The 27,977-nt window shown below is 34.5% G+C and overlaps 1 protein-coding gene across 2 annotated transcripts in view; it reads right to left on the reverse strand.

Annotated features, from left to right (window-relative positions):
- The window catches only part of LOC129789527 (teneurin-a), a 383,778-nt gene that overhangs the window by 178,165 nt on the left and 177,636 nt on the right, over nucleotides 1–27,977 (reverse strand). The window lies entirely within an intron of this gene.

Raw genomic sequence — 27,977 nt, forward strand, 5'->3', positions numbered from 1 at the left:
AATATACATGAAAGTCAATATGAATGTCAAAATAATACACCTTGTCACAGATTATTCATACCCCCTAAATTGGTGTATAATTTCTGTCATGGATTCATTAGTCTATTTTGAATAAAACTCTACGTTCTACTCATATACCTAGTACTCCCCGTAAAATATTGAACATCAAATTTAAGATGAAAAATCTGTTATAAAAAAAGGATGAAAAAGTATTTAAAGTAGGTACGTCATTCTATAGTTCACCATATTTTTGAACTCGATATGTGCGTTATATAAATATGACATTTTTATTTAATTTTTTTTTATGAATATATAAAAAGATTAAAATTGAGTTGTCAATTAACTGTGTGACATTTAGAAATAAAAAAAATAGATTGACGAAATGTTCTTTTTATACATATTTTTTATGTTTGTTACTAAGCTATTTTAGAAATATTTGTTTAATGATTTAAAATTGAATTTAGCTACGTTTATTTGAAACCAGATAACAATAATTAATTTCTTTTTTTTTCCTTAAAGATTTCTTAGAAAATAAACAACTTTTTGAATCATATTGTACTTACATTATTTGCACAGTCATAAATTATATTTTATTTTAATCCTTCCGTTTGTATTTCAATTTATTTTTATTATTTTATCCTTCAAGCAATTCAAAGTGGTCATTAAATTTTTTTTTAATCTAATTCTCTTACGTATTCACATTCTACCAATGAATTACCCTATTGTATTATATGTCAATTTACGCTGCTTATTGTGCTTTGGAGATTGACTTTTGATTAGGTGTTAGGGATGGATAGGTGATGTGATGATACCTTGATTTATCTATTTTTAGACTTGGTCCCATTTCAAATTTGGGTCGTTCCAAATTGGCTACACGTTACGTAAGATGAGATGAAGCGTTGATTGGGGATTTGCCCACGCAAAGTAATCATTTATCCTCTTGTATGCTGCTGGTAAAAGGCGATGGTTGTGGGTGTGGATTTATAAGAATATCTCTATTTTCGCTTCAATACATTCATCGGCCCCTTCTTTTGATGCTCTCACAGTGGGTTGCCACCCCATTTGCAAATGCAATAAATTCCTATAAAGCGAACATTTTTCACTGAATACATCCGCATAAATAGATATTTATATACAATAAACTTTAGGGATGAATTGATACACTCATTCAATGTGTACAGTACAATCAGCCAGGATGTTGCTATGAGGAGGCATGGAGGATAAAAAGAAAGTATTTTATCGCCATCTCACTGGTGTACACTCATGGCATTTTATTTGGTTGAATTTTATTCACGTATAGAGATTTATTTGCACGCCTCTCATCGCCTTTGCTTTTAATACACTAAATCAGTTGCGCAGTGTTGGATGTTTCTGGCAATAAATAGCAAACGAGAGTGAATCAGTGAATGACACTCCGACCTCTTTGCTGGATGTCTTGGTGTGTATGCGATGGAGATGAGCAGGAAAATGGCATGAGAGCCACCACGAAAAATCCAACCTTCTTTATCTATGCACGACAGACCTTAATTCATCCACTCGATTTATGTAAATTCTCATCATCCTAATCTTCAATTCACTGCGTGAACATAACCATTCACAATTTTTTGAGTTTAATAAGGTGATATTGAAAATTTGTGCAAACACCAGGACGATGTCCTTAAATTACTTCATTATCATTCAGGATCCTTCAGCCTTTTCATTTCGCTTCGCCCCTTTTTCAAGCACCGCACATAGAGATTTTTAGTTAATTTATTCAAGTAATTTTATTTCTTATCTTCTCTGGAGAACTTTTGAAAAATATAATAAATACTTTTACGTGATTAAATTAAAAAAAAATATTGAATTTGGCATACATTTCAGGAACTCTAAATGTCTGTAGCTATTAGAATTGGATTTGAAAAAAAAATACAGAAAATTTTATACGTTTCTCCCTAGAATAAATAAATTAATTTCAACAAAGCTCTCTAAAGGTAAACAGCAGCAATAAGCTAAGACGCAAAGAAAATTCTATATTATAAAATTAAATATTTAATGAATTATATAAAATTCATAGAATCTGTATATTTATTCTTGTGAGAGAAAATGTTTACAATAGTCAAAAAAAAACACCCCAGGCTTCCAAGGTATTGGGAAATGATAGGATTTCCTCATAAATAATTCACTTTACGAAGAAAGTTTAAGAACTTTTCAGCTAAATGGGTTCTTAAGGGGTTGAATTAAATAGCGTTTATAGAGATAAAATCAAAACAGTGCAAATAGTGTTTAATTTTTCACATAAATCACATTTCATCTCACAAAGCATACATATATACTGTGTACAGTACACACAAGCCATGTGAAAATTTCTACTTAAACTTCTGGCTAAATCCTCACAGCAGTTTACATAAGGTCACGGGATAAGAGTAAACAGGAGGTGGTGCTTGAAAATTAAATAAATGTTTCACTAACAAATATGTATGTATGGCACGTACATACATATAGCTAATATAGCATATTTTATGATCTCAAGCGCTCATTTATTTTGCACATCTTCACCCTGTTTGTATCCCCAATTGCTCTCTCACGAATTTCTGGATAGTTTCCATTTGAATCATTTTATTTTTACTAAAGGATTCTTCTGAATTTTGTTGGATTCTTTTTGAAGCCTAAAGATTGGTGGGATGATCTTGTACATTTTTTTTCTCTATTTCTTTTATAGATTTGTTTGTGAATTAAAAAAAAAAGCATTAAAATCATAGAGCTTTCACAGAAAAAGCTCTCTATACAAGCGGTTCAGAATCATAATAGACCTGTATAAAACTATCTACGATATTCTGTATGTCACCTATGTTAAATGATAATAAATTGTGCATAAATCTTTTCTGCCTATTTATGCTTGCTTGCATTAATAACTTCGCACAGATTAATCAATGTTGTGTTTAATAAATATTATAGAACAAAGGAAATTATGAGATTGTACTAAACCTCAAATACCTCAAATTTCATATATCTCTAAACCACAATAAACGACATAATCTTTGGATGATAACTTAAAATTTTACATTAGTTATACTACATGGAGGTTAAAATCTCTTCGAATATGCCAATGTGAAGGGGCTTAAGTATAACGGAAAAACCGCACGAGGAAATAGGAAGCCTCTTGGTTTACCTCAACTACTAAACCAAACTTTGCCGCAAATAGACATTCCTAGCCAAGTGGTTGAGTTGAGATTTATGCCCTCTACACACAATATATGCCCCAAACTCACCACAGGGGAATAAAATACAGTCGATACCATAATGCTAAAGACCCTCACACCTAAAAATGAAACAAACTGAATAATTTAATTGCTTTTAGATAATTTTCAACAAAATTAATTAGCATTAAATTCTCAGAATTGGAACACTGCTTCAAATTTTTATTTCCAGTAGATTATTAATTATTCAATAGTTCATGGAAACGAGACCATTGATTCTTGCTCTTATTAGTCTTAACACTCTTCAGCTCTAGAAAATCAGACTTTAATTAATATTGACAAGAGTAGAAAAGTGCAGAGAACTGCTTTAATCTATAAGTAATCAAAGTTTATTGGTGTTCTAGGAAAATTCCTTCCGATTGCGTCAGCCAAGGGACGGTAGGTCAACCACGGTCAACGCAATCGGAAGGAATTTTCCTAGAACACCAAAAACTTAAAACATTCCGTCAGATTCTACTTACTTGAGTAATCAAAGTTTAGTCAAAGAAGTTGCAATATTTTTGTATAAAACTGTACGATGTCTATAAGCTCGTATGAGTGATTGGGATGGATGAACTTTTTCACGTGAAAACTTTAAATCCCACGTGATATCGTCTTCTCTTTCTCTTCAATGGATAAGCTAAACAAAAAATAAATGACCCATGGTTGGGCATCAAATTTTTCATAATAATGAGAAAGTTTTTTATTTCCTCCCTCTGTCCATGAGAAAGTATAAACTGATTGTTGCTGGGTTGACGAATGAAAAGGTTTTTTTTTCTACTCCACGAAAATGTCCCCACGTGGAAGGTTAAACGGGGAGAAAATTCTGAAACATGAGACAGTTGAATTTCGTGGGAGGACCCATAAATTCACGTCAGGGTCAAAGTGGGTGCGATTTTCCGAATATATTCGACATACAGTGGAAAATAAATAGAAACAGAATTTCATTGGCATGGGGGGGGGGGAAATGAAACTTCAGTATGACAGAGAGCAGATTTTGGGTCAAACGTGATACACATATCGAGGTGGAAACCGTGTGTTGGACATGAGGCAAAAAAAAAAATGTCCTGTGTGTGGAATGCCAAGGAGAGTTGTCCTGATCCTCTTGCTTCACATCTTTTTTTTTGGGAGGTACCTTCGTTTCTCTTGTAGCACTATCAGCTACAAATGTCAGTAGGTTCCATTTCGACGTGTGTCAAGCGTTACTAATGATACTTTCATTGATACTAAAACACGAGTACAGGTAATTTTTCCCACTAATCTCTCACATGCTTGCCACATCTTCAGCTGAAGAATCTCATATGTAGACTCAGGTGATAAACTTTACTCATAAAAATATATCTTAGTTTTTCTTTAAATTGTCCAAGAGGATTTTCCTAGTTTTTTTTTCTTGAAAACAGACACCTGAAGATATAAAAATCAATTCGGCTTGAAAATGCGTACAAGCCATCAGAGCATTTTGTAAGATTTGGCCCCTTAAAAAAAAAATATTAAGAAAAAAGTTTTCATTGAAAAAAAAAATCTTTTCTCTGACACAACTTCTTCATGGAAGAAAGAAATTCAGTAAGAACATTGGAGTATGTGAAGTAAAATAATAAATTTTGAGACATTTAAACAAAGAATAGTACAGTGCTCCGTGTTAGATGTTCTATGTACAATTTCAGTGTTTTAAGTTTAATATGTATGTATACAATATATGTATACAAGTGCTCAAAAAAGGTATTTCGTGTGCAATTATAATAATTGAAGACAAAATGCATAAAACATAAATTCATCTTGTGTTGAATCTTTTTCCATGCGAATTGTCACGAGAGAAAATTCAAGAAATATTCATTATCCTGGAGTGTTCAAAATTTCATTCCCGCACACAAATTCAGAAGAATTTAAAACAATTAAATGCAGAGAATTATCTTGCATACTGAAGATTTGCGAGAAGTTCAGGGGCTTCACAGTTAAGAGTTATGATTATGACGATGACAAATAAAGACAGACAATTCATGTGCTGTATATATAAAATGCTGATAAGCGCCGAACTTGCGGGAGGAGTTTTCATGCAATTTTCTTCAATTTTTCTTATTGTCTCTTCGGGATGAGGGAGATGCGCAACCACTTAAATGTGTGTGGAGACTTTCTGTGGTGGGTTTGTGAGAATGTGTTGGTGGGGGATTATGCCAAGTATTTTCATGACTTTCCCGAGGAAAGCATTTATATTAGAAAATGGGTTATGCAATTGTTAAGTACCGCAGTCTAATTACTTTCTTAATTAACTCGCTGTTGTCATGTGGCAAGACACCCAAAAAGCACTGTGTCTTGCCAATTTTGGGTAAAAGACGAAAAGTTTCACGAAAATTGAGTGGCTTCTTCTTGATTGAGATTTAATACATTAATTTAAAATAAATCCTATTATAAATCTGATTATTCTGACAATTCAATTGTCTGCTGTCTCAAAGACATCTCTAGGGGAACGTGGCCCAATTGCGACCCCCTAAATTCTGTTTCAGGAGGATTGAAAAAAGTCATATTAAAATGAATTAAATCTTTCCAAGTTTGGTACCATTGGAAAGGTCATTTAATAAGCTAACTTTGTTCTATAGATGCAAACATTCTAACTCTTACCTGTTCTGAGTAATAGTCGAATTAAAAAAAGTTGCTAAAATTGCACTTTTTCACCACGGTGTTCTAATTGCGACCCCCCGAGTGTTCCAATTGCGACCCCCTGTTTTTGCCGTAATTTGTGAGTTTTTCACTAGTAGATCACTTTTATCACTACTATAAATAGGAAAAACGCCATGAATTACACGGAAAAGCCGGAAAATCAAGAATTTATTTTCAATTTTCCCCACATTTGTTTTGACATTTCGCCCTTGAGGTGACTACACACACTTTCACACACACCGACAATTGCGCACTCACTGACGTAATTCGCAGAAAATCCACGAAAATTCTTCTAGGGAATGCGTAAATTACACTAACTGCACTCCCCTTTGGCTTTAGGAACATTTTCACTGCGAAAAAACTTCCAAGAAACGTAAAAAAATAATGATTTTCCTGGAATCAAAACACAGGGCGATCTGTGTGAGAAAGACACTTCCACACCACTACACGCATGCGCGACAGCTTTACCGTGGTGAGTGGTGGAAATAGACGGTTCGAATTGAAACATTTTGGGGGTCGCAATTAGACCATTCTGCATGTATTACATTTTCACTTAATTACTTAAAATACCTAAAATCTTTCAAAAAATTGTAAATCAAGTAATAATCTAGACCCTCTAAGCTACAGAAACGCGGCATAATATGAGACATATTAGTGGGAAAAAAACTCATATCAACTTCGTTTCTAAAATCAGAAAATGTCGGCCAAGTGCTGAAAATGAATTTTGATTTTTTATTAGTCCTGTTGTATGCCAAATTAATTTATTTTAGGCGCTAACATTACCTTACTATAATATCTTCATAATGTAGTGAAACTAATTTTATAATATTTCGTCATTTACGAGAAAAAGGGGAGGTCGCAATTGGGCGGCGGTCCGAATTGGGCCACGTTCCCCTACTCTCCTTCCCCACCCTTGGTGTGTCGTTTTTCCATAGCGGGGGGTTTGCGAGTACTTTTCTTACAATCCCACAATATCGTTCGTCCCCTGCAGTTTTTACAACAAAATTGCGAGGGTGGGTAAACTCCTTCTTCTTCCATTCACCACACTCTGCAAACCACCCCCCACATAGAATACATATATAGTGTCGGCAACAATTCAGGGGGAACCAAAATTTCCATAATATTTCGTCTCTTTTGTGTATGGGCTCACACGACAAAAAAGAGGCTTGAATTTAATCGTCACTAATCTTCTCCTTTTATCGTCTTTTGTACAAAATTTATATAATAGTGTGATTATAGTCAAAAGATTTTCTTTCAGATTTTCTACTCCCTCGCCAAGCGAGAGCAAATAAAATAAAAAAAAACTCAATATCTGGAATTTGTGTGGAAATGACACAGATTATAAAGAGCTACGTATGGATAAAAAATAAATATTTTTCCTGCTGTGAGAGGTAACCCCGTTGTATAATTGGATAAATAAACATTTTAACCACATAAAACATTTTCTAGTCAGGATGTAGGAAACAGGGAGGAAATATATTTCTTTTTTTTTCTCAATTTTCATAACGAATTGTTTTAAATCTACTTATCTTTTAAGTTATACGAATTAAAAAAAAATCTTATAAATAGTCAGCAGTGGCATATTTTTGGAATATTCAATCAAAGCTGTTTTTGTAAAAATCTTATTTTTTTCGCAAAATTTTAGAGGACTTTTTCGGTTAAACCGCTAATAATGTTAAACCTCAAATGTATCACAATTTCCATATGTTTGCAAAATCTCTGTGATTCTTCAGCTAAATATATACTTTAGTGATGCCATTTGTACCACTTTAGTGCTTACGATGGAGGTTTGGGGTATCCCCTCATTCTGTGACCTAGCCAATCCATCAAGTTATTCATCCCATAGATTGCCCAATACTTCCGTGTATCACATAAAACGGAGATCTATTGTGGCTCCACAAATATGTATAGATTTTATACACATAATATAGTCTGATGCAGATATAGCTGAGGTACATATGTACATATGTCTATATATGTATCGATTGCAATAGTAATCTATCTGTCTATCTATATAGCAGTTAATATAATATAGTTTCGGTTGCTATCGCACCCACAATGCGATGGCACAAGCTAATGCCGTGGCGGAAATGTGAAGTGCAGTTGGGATACATTGAGGAACTGGTGGATTGGAAATGAAATTCACATGGGGAATGATGTGCTGAATTATTTGTCGAATCTATTTTCCATGTTTCCGCTAGCTTAATGCGATGGTTTTTTGGGGAGTTTAATGCCCCCCGAATTGACATCATAAAGATTTCATCGTTTAGTTTTGAGCTTTTAAATCCACGCGCATATATAACCTGCGGAATATATTTTACATTTCCATGCATTAGTAAAATCTACGTTTTCAACATTTCGAAACCATTTTCAACAAATTTATTAAAATTAACAAACGATAATAGGTTCCTGACTAACATTCACATTTACCATAATTATCCAAATTTACACAACTTCACTTCGCTCAATCCCTTGTCATTTGCATTGGTGCAATATTGAATTGATTTTTGCGTATTAATACCCGTGCAAATCCCACAATATTCAACAAAATTGGGTCAGTGGTAAAGTTGAGGCAAAGTTTGAAAGTACTTGCATGGAGATCTCAAAACTGTGACTCTGCTTTACCCAGAAAACAATATATGTACCTATATACAAAATTTAATTAGAAAATGGAGAAAACGCCCGGAAAACCTCCACTTGGAATTATCAGTTCGATATTTTAATTAAACATTATATTTGAATATTCTGATAGAACAATTTGATTTTGGCAAGGATATTGTATTAAGCAACAAAATAAAGATAAGATTTAATGGGGTCACAAAACTCAGGGAATCAGGATTTGTGGTAAAATAGCTAGCAAGTAAAGAAGTTATGACCTTCATTATCTTCACCGCACTTCATCTTATGGATTGAGTATTCGAGTAGTTTTCCATCATTTTTCGTCACTTCATGGACGAGAGAGAAGCATTTATTCACCCACAGTGAAAGCTCACTTTTGGAGTTCAATCAAATCACTCGGTATGTCAATCAGCACCACAATGATCAGATAACACGCCCCCATAGCAATGGTAACCGCATTGACCCTGAGGGCAGTGTCTCATCCAAAGAGATCAACTCCGAAAGACTTTCTGGTGAATAAAAGTAAAATATACAGTTGGGTTCTAACATTGGTAAAATGGTGTGTAGTTATTTGCTGAATCCATACAATCCTCCGAGGCGATACGTGAATACTCCGTCTGGGATGTTCTTTCTCCTCTTCTATGCCATTTCCGATGCGAGAAACGATTACCCTGGGACACACATTGTCTTATGGCTGGCTCCATAAATGGACATTCTCAACTCACTTTTCCAATGCGGCACAATCAGTCCCCAATGTATAACAGCGAGGGATGAGCGGCCTATATCGTCCCAAAACGAAAGTAAATAAAGGAATGGGATTCCATGTGCTATGAGCCTTAATGTAGATATCTTAGCAGTGTGTAATGTTTTATCATGGTTTCCACTTTGGATGGCATAAAAGTGGGGAATATATCCATAAAAATATAATCCATTTACAGCATTCAGTGGCTCAAAAGCAAGTGTTCACAATTACTCTCCATTTTCTATTCCAAATATCTAATACATAGCACAATATATACTATAGGTATTGTCGATTCTCCCCCTAAATATGAAGTCCTTGTCGCCTCTCAACACCACTGAATGACGACATTCTTACTACTACATTATCTTTAGGGGCTGTTGGGGATACTTTCCATAAGGCCCCAAATCACGCTTCATTTATTTCAAAGCAATCACATTTAGAACATCCTCCTTTCACGTCCCCATTTTTGCTAGAAAACAATTTAAACTGCAGCAGGTGTCTGCGTAAAAGTTTCAAACACCAATAAGTAAATTCAATTACACGGAAACATCTAGTAAATTATATGATTGTTGTCTTGTCTCTATGTAATATCCAATAATAATTGCAATGATGACAATGAGAAAGATTATTGAGGCGAGCTTGCATTGGATGTATGTATATATATATATATATATATGTATATTGCATTTATCTATAGATTAAATGATCATACTAAATAATTACTTTTGTGACTTCCCCTTCCATCACAATGTTGAATACCTTGATTAATCTCACGTGTAATTAATTATTACTGTACAGTACATATGACCTCCATTCCTTGAGGATTTATACATTACATAAAGCACCTGAATAACATTTGCACAATAGCTAGCAAATTGTATAAATTGATACAATTTCTCTGTATTAAATCCACCACCCTTTATTCTATTAAGCTAAAGGCTTTAGAGAACTTTTGATGTTATGTACATACATAACATGTATGTATCTATCTATATATATGTGGTTCCTAGCATGTCAAGTATTATTATTTACGGCATTGTTGTCTGAAAGACTTCACAGACTTGTCAGTAATGTATTTTAATTTAGAATTTTACGTTTTCAGTATAATCTTGATCAGTACGATCAGTACATAAGTCAATGAATCACCTTTATTCAATATGTATAAACTTCTAAATAATAATAATTGCGATTTTAAATAAAAATTTATTTTCATTCGATTCATGTTAAAAATCATTTCCTTTTTTGTGCCTAACTTATTTCTGTGCTTTATTATTATTTTCACAACAAAAAATATATAAAATTTTCGTATTTAAATTCAACTTTATTGCTTGATTTAAATTATTAGTCTGGATAGTCTGAATGCTCTTTAATAAAAGTAAAGGGGGGTATTTTCGAAAGTGCAATGATTGCGATTTCTTTTGAAGGGGTACACAATATGGTAGCATGCATGAAAAGAAATAAGAATAAGGAAAAAAAACCACAAATTTACCCCTCACCCATTAAAATCTATTGGATTATTTGCATAAATGGGAAAGTTTTCTTTCACTCTCGATTTGCAAGAAAATGCAAAGTAGGGTATATAGCGTCTAAAAAGGAGATAGAGTGCAATTTGTGTTACAATAAATTTTGGTTTAGCACTAAATCGCTATATCGTCGCAACAACGACGATTTACCTTTCGGGGCACCGCGACGACCGTAATGCTGTTATGTATATTAATGTGAGAAAAGTTTGCCAGGCTTGAACGAAAAAGCCACACTCGACCTCATACATGTGAAAGAAATGTCGCGCAAAACTCCTAAGCTGTCGCCTCAGAGTGATATATTCTGTCGAGATATTTCCACATTCACTGCTAACACTGTACATTTGTGTACATTTTTTTCAACCCCATTCATCCCTCTTCATGCTGCCTTAAACTTTACCCAAAATAAGAAGGAACTCCATTTCCTAGTGCAAGAGATGGGATGGGTTGGGGAAAGGGGGGTTCAGCTCAATGGCACTTTTTGAAGTTGAATCAAAATGAACAATCAGAGACATTTTCTAATCTCTGGCAATTTCATCGTTGACGGAATTTTGGGTATACGACATATGAGAGGAAGTTGTGACACCAAGAATTCGAAAACTTCCCTACCGACCCCCTTTTTTGCACCCATGAAACACAATCTACCAAAATTTCCTTCCATGGAAATGGAAAATAAAATGAATTATGTTAATGACTCACATAACTTTCATGAGAATGCCACTTTCTCTATACATACACAGACATAGTCAGATAATCTGCAAGAGGTGCCGTATGAAGTGTTGTCAGATCGTTTTTCTTAGATATATGCCCTATTTTCCTTAAATGAAATCTAATTTATTCAGCAGAATTGTTTAACTCTTCCCAAGCTATTGACTTGGATGTCTAATATTTGAAAACTTGTAATACTATTAAGATGCAAAGTTTTGGGAGAAAAGCGTGCCAAGAACTTCTACGACATTAAACTCATTTCCACTGCAGTTTAACTTTTAACTTTATGCAAATAGAATATGTGTGTAACCATTTATTATTTAAAGAATAACGAACATAGAATGGATGAAGAAAAATCCAAGATTCATTGAAAATTCGGGACATTATATAAATTTTGTGACATCGAGTTCTATTTTAAGGATTATAACTGATCCATTCGTCAGAGGGGTATAGGGGGTGGATTTAAAAGCTAGAACGTATAACCACACAGTCCAGCTGGGTAAGTGAAGAAGTTTATTTTTCCTGTTTGCGAAAATCACTCGTTAAAGGAAACAATCATTAGATACACGTGTAATATTGTAAACAATCAATAATGAATAAAGTTATATTATAAGATTCAAAAATCTTAATTATGTCGTCATTGTATGCATTTTCGGCAATTTTTCGTTTTTTTTCTCAATTGATCTCAGAGACAAGGTAAGTTTCTTGTGCAATATTTTATTTTTTTATTCGCTGCAAAGTGCGTGTCTTTTCTTGAATTAGAAGTTTTCTCGTATGTATAAACCCCTTTTCAATAAAATAAATTTTTAAAAAAAAAAATATCGATCAAACTTTATCCTTATATACATATGTACTTAGTTAGCATACATACATACTTTATATTGTTGGAACTAAAAAAAACTCGTAAAAATATCTGTTTAGTTTATATCGAAAAGGCGTATATGTGTATGTTGTACACATATGTAGCCTAAATCGTTCTATTTTTTTTCTTTGCACTTTATTGACTGCAATAGTGTTTAATTTATTTTATGACTTAATTACACTGCCACTACTTCTTTCGCATCTAAGTCTTTTGTTGTCATTAGATAAATTATATTATTACCAGTAAGTTCCTCGTATTTCCCCAAAGCCTCTAGTATTTCCATCTGGAGTGTGTATGTATGTATGTGTACATATAGAAGGACTTTTTCCGAGCACTTTATTTTCCATTAATTTACGTACATATGTATATATATGCTGCTTGTGTGGCATGTTTCATCTATTCTTATTAGATGACAGTAAGTAGGGTTGCATTTTAGTGTTGCCCTAATTGGATTCGATGGTATAATTGGAAATTATGAAGTCAATTCATTTAGTGTTTGTGTGTGTGTGTGTGTGTGCCCCAATGTGACGATATACAATGGAGTCGCATATTTTTGGGTGGGTGAATCGGTGTGTCCTGGGATCCTCCACGAAAGTTAATGCAAATGAGCTCACATCGTGTTTTCACATCGCACCCTATATGTGACCTGCATCACGGGGATTTTTCCCGCAAACAGCATCACTGGAAAATGTTCCCTGGTTCGTTGCATATAATTAAACTCCATGTCTTCACCGGGATCCACATTCATCAGTGAGGTATAAACACTTTTCACCACAGGTACCACCATCGCTTTATATGATACTACGAGGTGAGGAAATGCACTTGGCAAGAATATCTAAGGGACTGTGAAAAATTTACATGAACATGAAATTTATTTTTGTGTGAAGTTTTTGTGATAAAAAGAATCCACTCGCGATGAAGGTAGCACAAATGGGAAATTATTGTAAAAATTTCATTTCTCAAAATCATTTTAAAAAAAATCATTTTCATTTGTGATTTCTTATTATTTGGAAGTAAGGATCTAACGAATGTCAATTAAAATGTATATACTAATATCCTGCTGTGAAATATAGAATGTATATAAGTGCATTCAGGTACACTGCAGATATAACGTTAATAGCAATCGAACAGTGTTCCGAAGCTTCGTAATTACTTCTTATTTACATCTACATACCTAGGCTGGGTATACGGTAAGTATACCCGTGCGATAAATAACATCCCTTTCTATATAGAAAGTACATAGCACTGGAGGTATTTTGTACTAAAACTCAATCAAGTTCCAAAGGCGGTGTTCATGCTCTGTGAATGCTGTTAGTTTCTTATTTCTTAATTAGTGAATGTGAGAAAGAATGAATGGTATTCAAAGAGCACCAGTCCTTATACTCCTCCATCTCTGGTGTAGTCTGGAAACTCTTCTTACCATACCCTTTCTACCCCAATATACCGATGAACCCCATGGCATGGACTACATGGAAGACCATTATATATTTAGAAGTTTGTAAATGATAAAAAATGAGGAAAAGTCGGTAAGGGCTTGTAAAAGTTTCGATCCCACAAATTGTGACAGAGACGTGACCATAATATTAGGCAATGTAGAACAGGGAAGCTGTGTAAGAGTGGTGGGGGGATGAGTTTGTTGCAAGAATTTCTATTAACTTTATCATCTTTTCTCGGGCCCATTGTTCGGGGCAAATTACCTTATTTTATATTGGTTTTCTTACGTGACCTATCTTAATTCACTATAAAAGTGTTGGAACCCCCCTCAAAACTAAACACATTAAACAACCCCTTATGGTCTAATTATGCTCACGCCAGAATGAATGCACCATCTCACCGTTCCCATAATCTCTGTGTCTGGAGTAATTAAGAGGCAACTCACCTGAAAAGAAAAGAAGGAAAAACTTTGTCATTTACCACATCTAAACTAAATAACTAATACATGATTACATATAAGCATATAGGTAGGTACTTTGTGCATAAATGAAAGCTTGAAGAAATCTGGCAAGAGGAAAATACCAAAAGTGTATGGCATTCCAGTATTTTAAAAAATTCTATGTGGAAAAATCCAATTAATTTTCTCCAGTCATTCCTTTCTATCTTTATTTTTCTTCTCCTGCACTTTTTTCTTAACTTACATTTCCGACTTTCTCATTCATTTTCCGTTTTCCTCTTCTGCGGTTGCGACTTATTAGCTGTGTTTCTTTCAGACACAGCTTTTGTGTACCGAGCAAAATCGAAAGTCGTCAGATCGGGCTCAAACTTGGGATGAGCACGAATTATGGTCCCGACATTCCAAAAAACGTATGCGCCAAAAAATTTTTTTTTCCGGCCGGCCGTCCGGCCGTCCGTCCGGCCGTCCGTCCGGAGTTCAGAGCTAAATTGCAAGAGAACGGTAATAGATAGAGACTTGCGGTAAACGGCAAAGTTTAAATATCGACTGGAAGACATCCGATTATGATGTCAAATTTTACCCCCCACCCCCGCGTCCGCCATTTTGGAACACCCTTAAATTTTGTTTTCGCTATATCTCAGCCGCTATTATAGCTAGAGGGCTGAAATTTTGATATGTTGTAGGGCCCATCAAGAGCTTTCCAACGATACTTCATTTTTGAAAATCGGTCAAGCCGTTTAGTCAATATGGCCGCCACAATTTTTCATCGAAAATCGACCATAACTCGAAAACGGCTTGACCGATTTTGATCAACCCGGGGTCAAATGAAAGATCTCAACAAACCCTACAACTCTCTAGAACATCCGAAGTTTCAAAAGTGACCGCTAGGGGGCCAAAAATCAAAAACAAAATTTTCGATGAGTTTTCGATGAATATTTCGAAAACGACGACATAAATTTTTTTCATTTTTTGATATGTTGTAGCTGACCATATTATCTAGCTCCATGCCAAAAATGAAGAAAATCTATGGATCCGTTCTCGAGATATAGCCTTCCAAAGTTGGCATGTCATATCTCGGGTTCTACAAGTCCGATCTTGATCAACTCAAGCCCAAATGAAAGGTTTCGAGAAACCCTACAAATGTCTAGAACATTGCAACTTCGAGAAATGACCGCAAGAGGCGCTGAAGTCAAAAACAAAGTTTTCGAAAATTTCGAACTCGAATTTTTCGAAAATGGCGACATAAATTTTTTTCATTTTTCGATATGTTATAGCTGACTTCAAGACCTTTCAAACAAAAAAAAATTTATGAAAATCTATGGATCCGTTCTCGAGATATGGCCTTCCAAACATTTCTTAGGGTATGACTTTTCAACTTTTCCCGACTTTGCATGTATTTAAACAAATTCGCGTTCTAGTTTGCTCTCACAAAATTGGTACACTGAAAGAAACACAGCTCTCGTAAGCTTGGTCAGCTTACCAGTACATTTTTTCCCTCTAATCACAGTTGTTTTAAGAAAAGGTTGTACGCGTATATAATGTACACAATTTGAGTTGTTCTCTTTTTTTTTTTACATTCCCACAAAATAAAGAAAAACATTTGGCAAAAATTTATTTGAGGGAAAATGATGAAATACAATTAAATTATTCGCTCTTTTTCTTTTCTCTCTTCAACCATCGTCATTTTGATACACCTTCAAAAAAGGAAATTCACCTACTGGCAATTATAATTTCATTCGTGTATTATTATATCCTATAACCCTGGAATCTCACTCGGGTGTTTTCGAGCGGAAAACAACGCACGCTGGAAAAGGTACAAAAAGGAAAACAAACCACCCCTGATATAAAAAAAAAGAATTTAATAAAAAGTATATGTTTTTCAGGATGAGATTCGAGAAAACAAGCACACATGGAGAATGCACACAGGAGCACCAATTTTTCTTATACAGCATTGCTTTTGAGCTTAATGACTGGCGTATCTCTCTCTCTCTCGAATGGAATATAAAATCTTTTCCACATGAATGTACACATTTGATAGCTCCTTTGCTTTTTCTTTTGAATGCCAAGATAAAAATATTTGAAGAAAACAAATATAAATCAAAATGTATATTTTTTGAATTAAGTTATGTGGTTATGTTTATTGAATCTGAAGCGATTTATTGAAAATTCAACACTATTTACTCAATTCTTCTATTTTTTTAATTCACAACTTTATTTTGATAAATTATTTTTTTCATCTGGAGATTCAATGAATTTTAATTAGTTGGTATACCACAATCGTGGCATACCAAGTATTGTAATCCTCGGAAAAACCGACCCCCTCAGATCGGGCTCAAACTTGGTATGAGCACGTTTTAGACATCCCACATTACGAAAATGGTGGTGGAAGATTTTTGATCCGGCCGGCCTGCCGGTTATCCTGCCGGTGGTCGTCATTTTGCCTTCTAGCTCGAGAACGGTAACAGATAGAGACTTTGGGTTTGAAGTTTTCTATAGAAATGTGGGTGTAAAATTTCATTTTTTCGCATTTCCAAAATCTAATATGGCCGCCGTCCGCCATTTTGAAATACCGCCAACCACTTCCCTTACAGCTAGGGATCTGAAATTTTAGTATGTTGTAGAGCTCAGTGAGATGTTTTCATCAACAAATCATACTTGAAAATCGATCAAGCAGTTTAGCAAATATGGCGGCCTAAAGCAAAAAGTGTTTTTTCGATATATCTCAAGAACGGCTTGACCGATTTTGACCATCTTGATATCAAATGAAAGGTTTCAAGAAGCCCTACAACTATCTAGAACATTTTAAGTTTCAAAAACATCCTCAAGAGGCGATAAAAACAAAAACAAAAATTGCCTAACTTTAAGGGGCAATATCTCCGAATCCCCATTAGGCAAATCTCTTAAATTTTGATTATGTTGTATCCTGACTCAATATCTTTCATCAGTTCGAAAATGAAGAAAATCTATGTCGCCGTTTAGAAGATATGGCCATTTGAAAAATTCTTGCATTTGAAAAGTTCTAATAGCCATATCTCTTGAACGACTTGTCCGATTTTGCTCAACTTGGTATCAAATTAAAGGTTTTGCAAAGCTCTATAACTTTCTAGAACATCAGAAACCTCTAGAAGCATTCCTTGAGGACAAAAAGTGCAAAAAACTGTTTTGGTAAAACAAAAATCCGCAATTTCGTGTTCTAGAGGTGACCTTGAAATGTTTCGAAATGTATGTCAGATTATAGCTTATTTCAATACCTTTCCATAACTAATCAACAAACTGTAGGTCTAATAGAACTTGAGATATGTGCATTTTTATATTTCAATTTTCTGAGTTTTACAAAAAAAATCAAATTTGCCTATTAATACTGCTCACGAATTAAAATACAACGCATAGACTGACCCCTCCGCGTTGTGGTATACCAACTTTAATAACTGGACGCATAATGATTGACTTTTCATTGCATGACTTTTTAATATTGTTTTTTAAATTAATCGTTATCGCAAACTTATTTTAACGTGATAAATTATTTTAATAAAATCATATGAGATTCGTTTCCTAATTTCAAGAACTGAAAAGTTAAAGAAAACTTTTCTCTTTACTTTTTGTGGATCTTGGTCTTTAATATATTTTGCAAATTTCAGCAAAATCTCAAAATTCATACATAATATGCCTGTGTGTCCAATAAAAAAGGATGTCCACATTGTTCTGTATCCGGCATATGAAAGATTAAATGGTACAAGAATGGAGGGAAATGAGGAAAAAAAGTTGAAATGAAAGCAAATTGTTTTGCTTGTCACAAATTTTGAGAATGAAAATGAAATCTGTAAGCAACAGAATGTCGCCAGTTGATGGATTCTCCGCCCTAAATAATTAAATGACACAAAAAGTGCTTGAATCAAATTACATTTTCCAGGAGGGAATACAATGTTGTGTAGAATATGGGAGACTACCTGACTTTTGTACGTGATGGGGAGAGTATGGGTGGCCATCATTCCTATGCCCACCGGGGATAAATTGGGGCAACAAATAAGCAGTGGTGTGGTGGCTGAAGTGAATCTGAAAGTGTATAGCCTCACCTGAGTGCCGAGCTTTTCCCATTATATTAATTAAACTTTATTCTTTTTCCTACACTGAACTCCCATCGCTATGGGTGCTGAATAGCAAGCTCTGTGGGAGATCTAGTGCATAATTACATGCGAAAATCCTTATGGGGCCCCCAGGTGCACCCGCTTCCATACTCACGAGCTCTCTTCAACTATAGGGGTGCCATAGGTACTCAATTTAGAAACCGAATTCATCAAATAATACAACACACAGTCAAATTGCTGACATTCCTTGAGGAGAGACACATGATTACCGGTAGTCATGGATACATATTGAAGGGTTTCCATGTGGAATGTGATATAAAACCTAATGCACACATAAAACGCCTTCGGTATTCTTACATCACGTTCCAGAGAGCGTCTGTAATTGTATATCTGAGGGAAATCACTTGTGAAATTCATTGATATTGGCCACATAAAAATCTCCATGGTGAGCCATATTATATATAGAAGATGAGTACACATACTTCCGTTTCAAGTGCTTTATTTTTTTAATACCTTCTGCTCGGTTACTTAAATTTTTTTATATAAATGTTCAATAATGTGATAATTTATATTTTGATACCACGCTGTATAAAAAGAATCTTCAACTATTGTGAAGTCTTTTTGAACAAAAAAAAGGGGCTCAAAGGGTATATTAATAACAATTATCGACTAACTAATAAATCGCTGAACGAGGGAGAGTATTTTCCTCGTATTTTCTTAATTGAATAATTAAATCTATTTCACTATTTTCATCCGAAGTTGATCAATTATTTTGATTATTTTATAAACATATGGAAACTGTCTTAATAAATTGAATTGAATTTATATTCTGTAAATTATTTAAGTGGATATATATCAAACTATAAAATAAATCCGAAAATAAACTTTAATCGTTTTTATTTTAAGCAAAATTGCTAAACAGCAAGCACGGAAAGTTAGTATTTTAACCATTTCAACAGATTCTAATCACTAATGTCAGGAATTAAATTTAAATTCATTAACAGAAAGTCTACAAGACGAATTCGTGTTCAGTAAACTTTATATAGCATCGTGTCGTGACCACATTTTCTCGCCATATTTTTTTTTTCCTTTTCCAGCTGATGACTTTCGCTGGACAAAATATGGGCTGTTTTAAATTATATTATGCATCCAATTGGGGTGAATATTTTTCTTATACATAGAAAAAATGTATAATACCCCACACCAACCAATAAATTGATAAAAATTGTCGAATAAACCCGCGGTGGGTGGGTGTGTAATTAACAGCAATCAAATGAATTTAAATTTCCCCTTAAACTGCAAGTTAACTTCTTCCGAGGGCGTTATTCAATTTTCCTTTTCATGTAAATTATTACTAAACACGCATTAATATGTGGAAAAAATTCATTTTTCCCCGGAATATTCAAATTTCGCAGAAAACATTGTCTGTAGGGCGTATTTTTAGTCACTTATCAGAAGGAAGGCATCAAGAAAACTGCAAGAATTGTCGCTCATTCTCATGGAAATGCTTTATGTGCGTCATATGCGAGAAGAAAGTGAAATTCTTATATAAACGAAAAACGGTGTAAGTTAGCTTTAGCACGCCACACTACATAGGAACTGGTACTTACTACATTAGATGGTATATCTGATTGATTGCAGAATTTTGAATAGAAATTTATTGAAATTTAATTTATGCGTAATGTCAAGCTCTACGTGGTTATGTAAAATTCATCTTTTTTTTAAAAGAATTGTTATATAGTAAAAAACGGTAAGTAAAACTTACGGGCTGTGATTCTTTCTTTGTCAGTGAAATGTGAAATTGACGGAAAATTGAGGATGGTCAAATTTTGAGGAAGGCTTTCTCGCGCACCGAATCACAGCCAACGCGCAGATAATTTGTGAGAAGCCTTAATCGTGGGCGTTGGCTGTGATTCGGTACGCGAGAAAGCCTTCCTCTAGCTATAATAGCGGCTGAGATATAGCGAAAACAAAATTTTGAGGTTATTCAAAATGGCGGACGGGGGGGTGGGAGGTTGGATTTGACCTCATAATCGGATGTCTTCCAGTCGATATATGAACTTTGCCGTTGACCGCAAGTCTCTATCTATTGCCGTTCTCTTGTAATTTAGCAAAAGGTTCCGGCCGGCCGGACAGACGGCCGGACGGACGGCCGGACGGACGGCCGGACGGCCGGCCGGACCAATTTTTGGCGCATACGTTTTTTGGAATGTGGGAACCCTAATTCGTGCTCATCCCAAGTTTGAGCCCGATCTGACGACTTTGCATTTTGGAGTGTACACAGAAGCTGTGCTTCTTTTAAGAAAGAATCACAGCTAAAAATAGACAATATAGAAATGAATAGTGTAATAGCGACATTTTTCATCACCCTCTCTATACATTATAGGTGAACGAACAACCTTTCACTGCAAATGAGAAAAGAATGTAACAAAAGATTAAAGCCACAAAGTAACTTTACAAAAGACTAGATAGGGAGAAATTGATTTTTTTGTGGAAAAAAAAGAGAAAGTCATAGGAAAATGGGGAAAAATGGATGAAAGTTCAGAGTATATGGGAGGTTGAAGCTAACAGTAGAGAATGTAATATGTACTTTTTTCTTGCCCTCTTCCATTATTTTCACGAACAAATACATGGTTTTATATTCGACAAGCGATTCCCCATTTTTGCTCCAATACCTACATAGACATAATCTACACATGATACATTGCATAGTGAGTGACTAGAATATAAATCAATAAATATGATCAAAAGATGTACCACTCGGGGGCGACACAAAAGCCAGAAGAATAAATATTTCCTTTGTGTGAAGACGTGTGTGTTTATTGTATCCCAACAACCCCGCTTTTACTCTTGTGCGATATTGATGACTTCCGGGCAGACAATTGGTCCCTTTCCATTAATTAAATCCTGATACAAGTCGCCCATATTTCGATTGGTCAATTGTGGGGTGAAAAGGGGGCTGGAAATATGGCAAAACCCCAACCATTTTAATGATGAGCGACTGGAAGAAACATCGAAACCACCCACAAAAGACAATGGCAAGAATTGGCTGACTCCCCTTTTTGCGCCATTAAATCAGACATGGATTTCATGGAAAAACTTTGGGTCTAGCAACACAAGACCCATGTCCCGGGAATCTCTGATATTGAAATTGAATGACAAGAATGGGAAAGGAGATTATTCGTTACTATATAGAAAAACCGGATAAGCGAAATATTGTAAGATCATAGATATTATTTTAGATGAATATACCAAAAAAAAAAATTGCCCAAAAATGTAGACAATGACGTCATTATTCTATTATTTTCCCTTTTATGTATGCCCATTAGAAAATAGAATCTTTGGCAATGTCTCATTCATTTTTATCTTTTACATGATTACATGTGTCCCGTTTTTTTTTTCAATAGAAAATGAGTAATATCCTTTACCTATTATAAAAGTTTCTCTACTTATAAGCTTTTTTTCATAATTTCCAAGAATTTATTACTTTCTTGTTTTGTTTTTAGAAATTCTAATAATTTCTAGTTTCTCTTCTAATATCAAAGAAGTGAATCTATTAATCCATTCTTCCTATTCTTTCCGTTGAATGTATTTCAATTTTTTTTTTATAAAAAATATCAAAGTAATTTCAGTTGAATCTCAACTTCCTCAAGTAAAGTAGGGTTACGAAGAAATTTTCCACCCCTCTATCCCATCATATTTGGCAACATTACGAAAAATTGCAAGACTCAGATTTCAAGTTGTGGAAAAATCCTTCAGGAAATTGTTCCTTTATTCAACTCCCTCGCATTCAATTTCCCTTCCAATTTCTTAAGGCAAAGAAAGGGGAGGTTTGGAATATTTTCCCAAAAGAAGGTACTCAAATCGTCGTATTATTTCGTAAGTTGGTGCAATATGAAAATCAATTGTATGATGCCTGTCCTAAATCAAATATTAAATTCTCTGAGGACCCATTTCCTCTTTCAGAAAGGATCCCTCTATTTGTATTTCTTTCAGAGTTTTTCTTTTTTGACTATATACGACATAAAGGGCTACATACAGCATATATATGTACTTCAATCACCTCGAGCGGATCCATCAAATGCGACTAAAAATGTTTCCCATATTGTAAACATTTTTTAGCAAGCACACATTTCACCCAAATTTACTCAGAGAGTGTGCACAAAAAGAGGTGTTAATGTTGGACACATTCAGCACTCCCCAACCTTTGAATGTTCTATTGAGAAATACCATGCGGGAATTTTTTTTTTCAACCCCTACCAAGGGAAGGTGAAAAAAGTCAGAAGGGTTGTACCATAAATAAATTAAATTGGCGATAAATTTGAAATTCCTGTTTGTTAGAGTTTAATTGTCAATTAATTGCTTCGTGACTGCTTTATGAATGTTTTTTGTGCCTCTCTGACCTCATGACTCCTGACGAGCAATTTTCGTCAGAGAATTATTTACACATTTTTTTTCTTTCTTCTACTTGTGTATTTTGTCATATGACATGTAACAAAAATTAAATGAAAAACACGTGATAATTAATTCCAGATGAATACATTCACGATAAGATTATGTTTTAGAGATAGTTCATATTAGTGAGCTTACTGAATAGTTGAATAGAATCATTTCGAATGAATTAACAATGACAATATTGTTGGATTTATGTTGTAGAAAATCAATTTTGCGTTATAAGTTGAACATTTGGACAGCTTCTCGGGCTACACAAAAATGTTCAAGTACTGCTCTCAAAGCTACTTGAATATTTTCAAATAAATCCATATTGTCACGAGAGATATGTGAATAAAAAAACCTTTTCAACTCTTTCGATGCTTTATTCACCCCTCGATGATCTAAAACGCGCATCATAGAATTTCAAAATGAGGCACTAATTAGGAACATAAGAGTGGTTTGACGATGAGTATATGGGTTGTGTGAGGAGTTTTTCAAATCATAAATTGAAATTAATTGGACAACTGGAAGTAATGCGAATGGAAAATATTAGAGCATGAATTTGAATTTATGATTTAATATCATGGAAGCATCACTTTAATATGATTTTTTTCCACCCTCCGCTGCACCTCCATATGGGGTTATAGTGCGTATTTCTACCCATATATACAGGGTAGGGTGTGTTCTCGACAAGAGAGGGTTTGCCTCACAAAGTATGGGGTAGAATGGAGGAGGGTGGGTTTGGCATATGAGGAGATGGTAACGAGTTAAACACCCTCGACCTGGATGGTGTGGTACGGGAAGCCATTGTGTGTACCGTAGAGGGTATGATTCTGGACAGAACTGGGGTCATACAGCTGAGGCATTTCCCAAGTCGGTCCACTGGACGGCAAAAGGGGTTCTCCGGTTATTTAAATAAGTGAAGGTAAATATTAAATGTGTTAGTTAATTACATTAATCGACAGTTTCCTCAGGGAATTGTGCACTCATATGCTGACATAAGCAAAAGAAAGGCATTCAATTTGTGTGGCTTTCATATTGAGAAAATCGGGGGAAAATTTTAAATATCCTTGAGGGGGTTCCATGAGGAAACTGTTTCGTGTGAATGTTATTTTGTTAGGATTCCCTTTCACTCTTTGATACATACACACACAGTACTCAAAATTCTAATTACCCTCATCCCACTGAACAACCACACCCACCCCCAAAAGTCGAATAAGAAAATCAACTTTAAATACCACACCGGGATCTTTTGATAATTTAGAAAACGTTTAGAGACAATTTCTGCTGGTTAAGTATGTCGTATGTCAAAGGTTTCATAATATACCTTACACCCTACTCCTATACCTTTAAATAAAGATTAAATGTGTGAAGAAGTTTTCACTGGCTTTACCGTTACAATGGGTTTTCTTCATAAATTCCATTTGTACACTGTTATGGAAGAGAAAAGAAAATTCTAAAGGATTAATGGAATTCTTTGTTGAAAAGTCTATTTAAGATTTGCATTTTTTTTTACTTCTGTTTTTATAGAACGTTAGTGGATCAAAAAAAGCATTTTTAGGGAATGTTATTTCTCAATTTTTTTAGCAAATATTTCACATTCTTCGATCTTTAATGATTTTTTGTCCTACTTTTGCAAGAAAAAATTGATTCTCCTCACAAAATCACTTCAAACTCTTTTTCTCGCTAACCGATTTTGCAAATAAAAAAAAATCTTAAAGCTACACTCTTCCTCTTTCCAAAACATCCAGGATGATTAAAATCGGTCAAGGCGAAATGCCATTTTCTCTTCAATCGGCTGTTAAAACTTAACCCCTCATTTGACTTTGGTCATCCTGGCAGATTTGGACTTTGAATGTAGTTTTCAAATGATAGGAAAAAACATTCACAGAATTTTTTTTCAGATTTTTCCGAAAAAAATGTATTTGAAGGCCTCTGCATTATTTCTGTCGAGGGATTTTCAGTATTGAATGGAAACTTTTATTTGCGCGTTTGATTGATTTTTGTTAAGAAACGAATTGAATTTTTAAACCAATTATATAACAGAGTTTAAAGCTTTCAAAGTCTTGGGATATACTCTTAGCTTAACACTTTAGTCCGCGGATTGAACGCGACTATTTGATAAAAGTTTTATAAACAAAAAAATCGAATAAAATTTCGTTAAAGATCAATAAATCACATAAGTAGTTTTTATCTGTGTACTTTACGAGAGATTTAGAGATGAAGAGAGATAGATTGTTCAAAGGAAAATCTATATCTATATTGCCTGCGGCAGGTTGGTGAATGTGACAATATGCCACTTTGGCTTTTGTTGGAAAATCCTTTTCAATATATACGACTGTGTTTCTCACTTCCATTGAATACTTAAAGAACATGTTTAATTACTCCTTTCATCAGTCAACCACATGTTGATTGGTTCCGCTGACTTACCGGTATAAACTTCCATTTGGAAGTGTAAGAAGATACCGGAGTATATATTGAGGAATTCAATTACGGGGCCCCTCTGACAATATTTGTTAATTGAATTTTATCATTATTCCACCCAACCGCAACCCATTGGGATGTTGGTACATATACATTTATTATATAACAGTTGCTGCTAAATCAAAAGTCTCATGGAAATTCATGAGAAGGTAGTAGATGAACATCATTTTGATGCGTGAATGTGGAAATTTAAGGAATTTTCACTACCTATGCAGAATGTGATCATCGCCAGCAATTAAATGTAATTGTAGCACAGTTCAATTTCTAATTATTCCCATCAGGACTTTCACAGCCAACATAATTACACACTTTCCCACTTTTCCTCCTCCACACTACACATAGCACCTTTCATTCATCCAGAATTGTTCCACAAGAGCGCCCTGGCATGTTCCCAGAGAGAAAGAGAGTGTATTTGCCATTGGAAAATTTTCCTCGCTTCTTCTTGCTATCTGAAATGTGATATCTTTTGAATCAAAGCACCCAAAAATAAACACAATTTATCTCAGCTTGGTGTTTTTTCTCTTCAATACCTTTTTTTTCGTTATCTACCCAAAGTAAATATATCATGTTACTAAAACACAGTCCTATTAATGGGCTTTCGCGAAAGTTGAGCTCTTTTGGATCTACCGAGGAGCAATTTGCTCTTTGCCATCACTCATGTAGTCTGCTGGATCGTTATGTATAAGACATTTTTTTTATTATCTAAAAAAGAGAAAAGAAAAATCGACCTACTGATGGTCCATTCCGGCCATCATCAATATCTGATAGCGTGAGGATTTCCATACACGCACATAGCGTCGGATGTGTGACAGAAGTGACCTCCCAGCAGGTCGTCACGGTGTATTATTCAGTGTTCGGGTGTGTTGTCTGAACTGAATAAATGAGGGAGTCAAGGAAGATTTAACACTGCAAAAGTCAGAGGGCGAAGGGGGACAGTTCAGTTATCCCGCCAATCTCCTTTGAAGACATTCCAATAAAATCTTAAATTCAAACTGTCATGGTTTGCAAGAAATTTAAATATTTAAATGCATTTTGTATTATAAATTTATCATATACAGCAAAGATCCTTTTCAAGAACTTAAAATGGATATAACTAAAACATAAATAAAGAGATATATGTAACATATATGGAAAGTACTTATATGACCAGGCACATCCATATTTATCTATAAAAATTAATTAATTACCTTTAAAAAAAAAGATTCGACTATTCATCGCGAACGAAATATAAAATTAGAAATATAAAAGCTCATGAATGTAAAAATTCAAAAGCTCATGTTAAAAGAATAAATCCTAGTACATATCTTAATATATAAAGCTGAAAAGTCTGTCTGTTTGTCTGTTTGTGGCACATGAACTTCTCCTAAACGGCCGATTTTGATGAAATTTGGAATGGGGTAGAGGGGGTCAATATGAGTTGCAAGCGCTATATGGGATTCCGCCCCAACCCCCCTTTATAGCGTCCCCACAGAAAAATTGATTTTTTTCCCATTTTCTACCTGCTGAAGGGTCATATAACTTTTTTTATTTTAAAATTTTTTCAGGGTACCGTATTATTCATCCCCCTACTAATATACGCCCCCCTTTTATAGCTTAAAATGGAGTTTGCTCACACGTGATTGGGGGCTCAGGTTAACTAGTGTACATATATACAAAAGTTTAATTTGAATTGTAATTGCTATTTGCAACTTTACATTGTGTTTCTGAGTTACAATTAGGTGTCCTTTAATTGCAATGCCATTGTACTTTAAGCATTTTCTCCTGCAGAAAGCTCTCGCTTCATCTATATAGCCCTTTTTGCAAATTGCTATATGCTTCAATCTTCTGTGTGACTAAGAGTCAAGTTGGAGTTGAGGATAAAAATTGCGGTAGTCATATATGGAATGTGGAATGCCTCTTTGTAGGTCTATTCTTCTGTTCACCCTTTTAAATGCTTCCGGAGATAAAGGGATGAATAAACATCTGTTGTTTAAGTTTCCTCTTGCAGAACAAAGCCAAACATTTTTGTTCACATCGTCCTTTCACCGACAATATTTTTCTCGGTAAAATTAGTCCTAATCCATGCGTCTTTTGGTACCATCAACGAGTTGCTGGTTCATCCGCACTTATAGGGTCAAAATATTTTACTTCAATATAGATGTTTGAAAGGGCTTTTGGCAAAAAACATGCTGTGAAAGTGATATTTTAGGATTGTTGTAACTAATGGGGTATACACACTTAAAGTGGATTGTGGACAGAAATGGAAAAAAGGGTTAAGAAGTGAATTCACGGAAATGTTTTATAAGAAAATCTATTTATTTTTAGTAGAATAATTCTCGCTCCACGCGTACGCTTCTCTTCCCATTTCTTGTAGCATAAAACTTCTCTGAATGATCAATATATTGTCTTTTTGCAACTTCGTGCCGCATTATAAAACATATTATTATTATGTGGGTGAACAAAATTGTCCAATAATAGGTAATATAATTTTATTTGACCTTGATTTTTCTCATACATGAATTATCCATTGATTTAATATTTTGTTGACTTTACGTCACGCAGAAAGAGTCCCTTTGCACGAAGCTTTAAGTGTTTAGAAAAAATGAGTTATTGATTATTTCATTGAAAAGCGCAACATTGGTCGATGTGTATCCAGCATATGACGTGGCATTGTTTGACCCTAGATTAGAATTATTTAATTGCTGGGGTTGGACAACAAAAGACCACCGCAGGGATGGATTTACTCGCTTCCTCATGCGCACATTATGAAACACGGAAGCACA

The sequence above is a fragment of the Lutzomyia longipalpis genome, chromosome 2 (assembly GCF_024334085.1).
Source record: "Lutzomyia longipalpis isolate SR_M1_2022 chromosome 2, ASM2433408v1".
Classification (NCBI taxonomy): domain Eukaryota; kingdom Metazoa; phylum Arthropoda; class Insecta; order Diptera; family Psychodidae; genus Lutzomyia; species Lutzomyia longipalpis.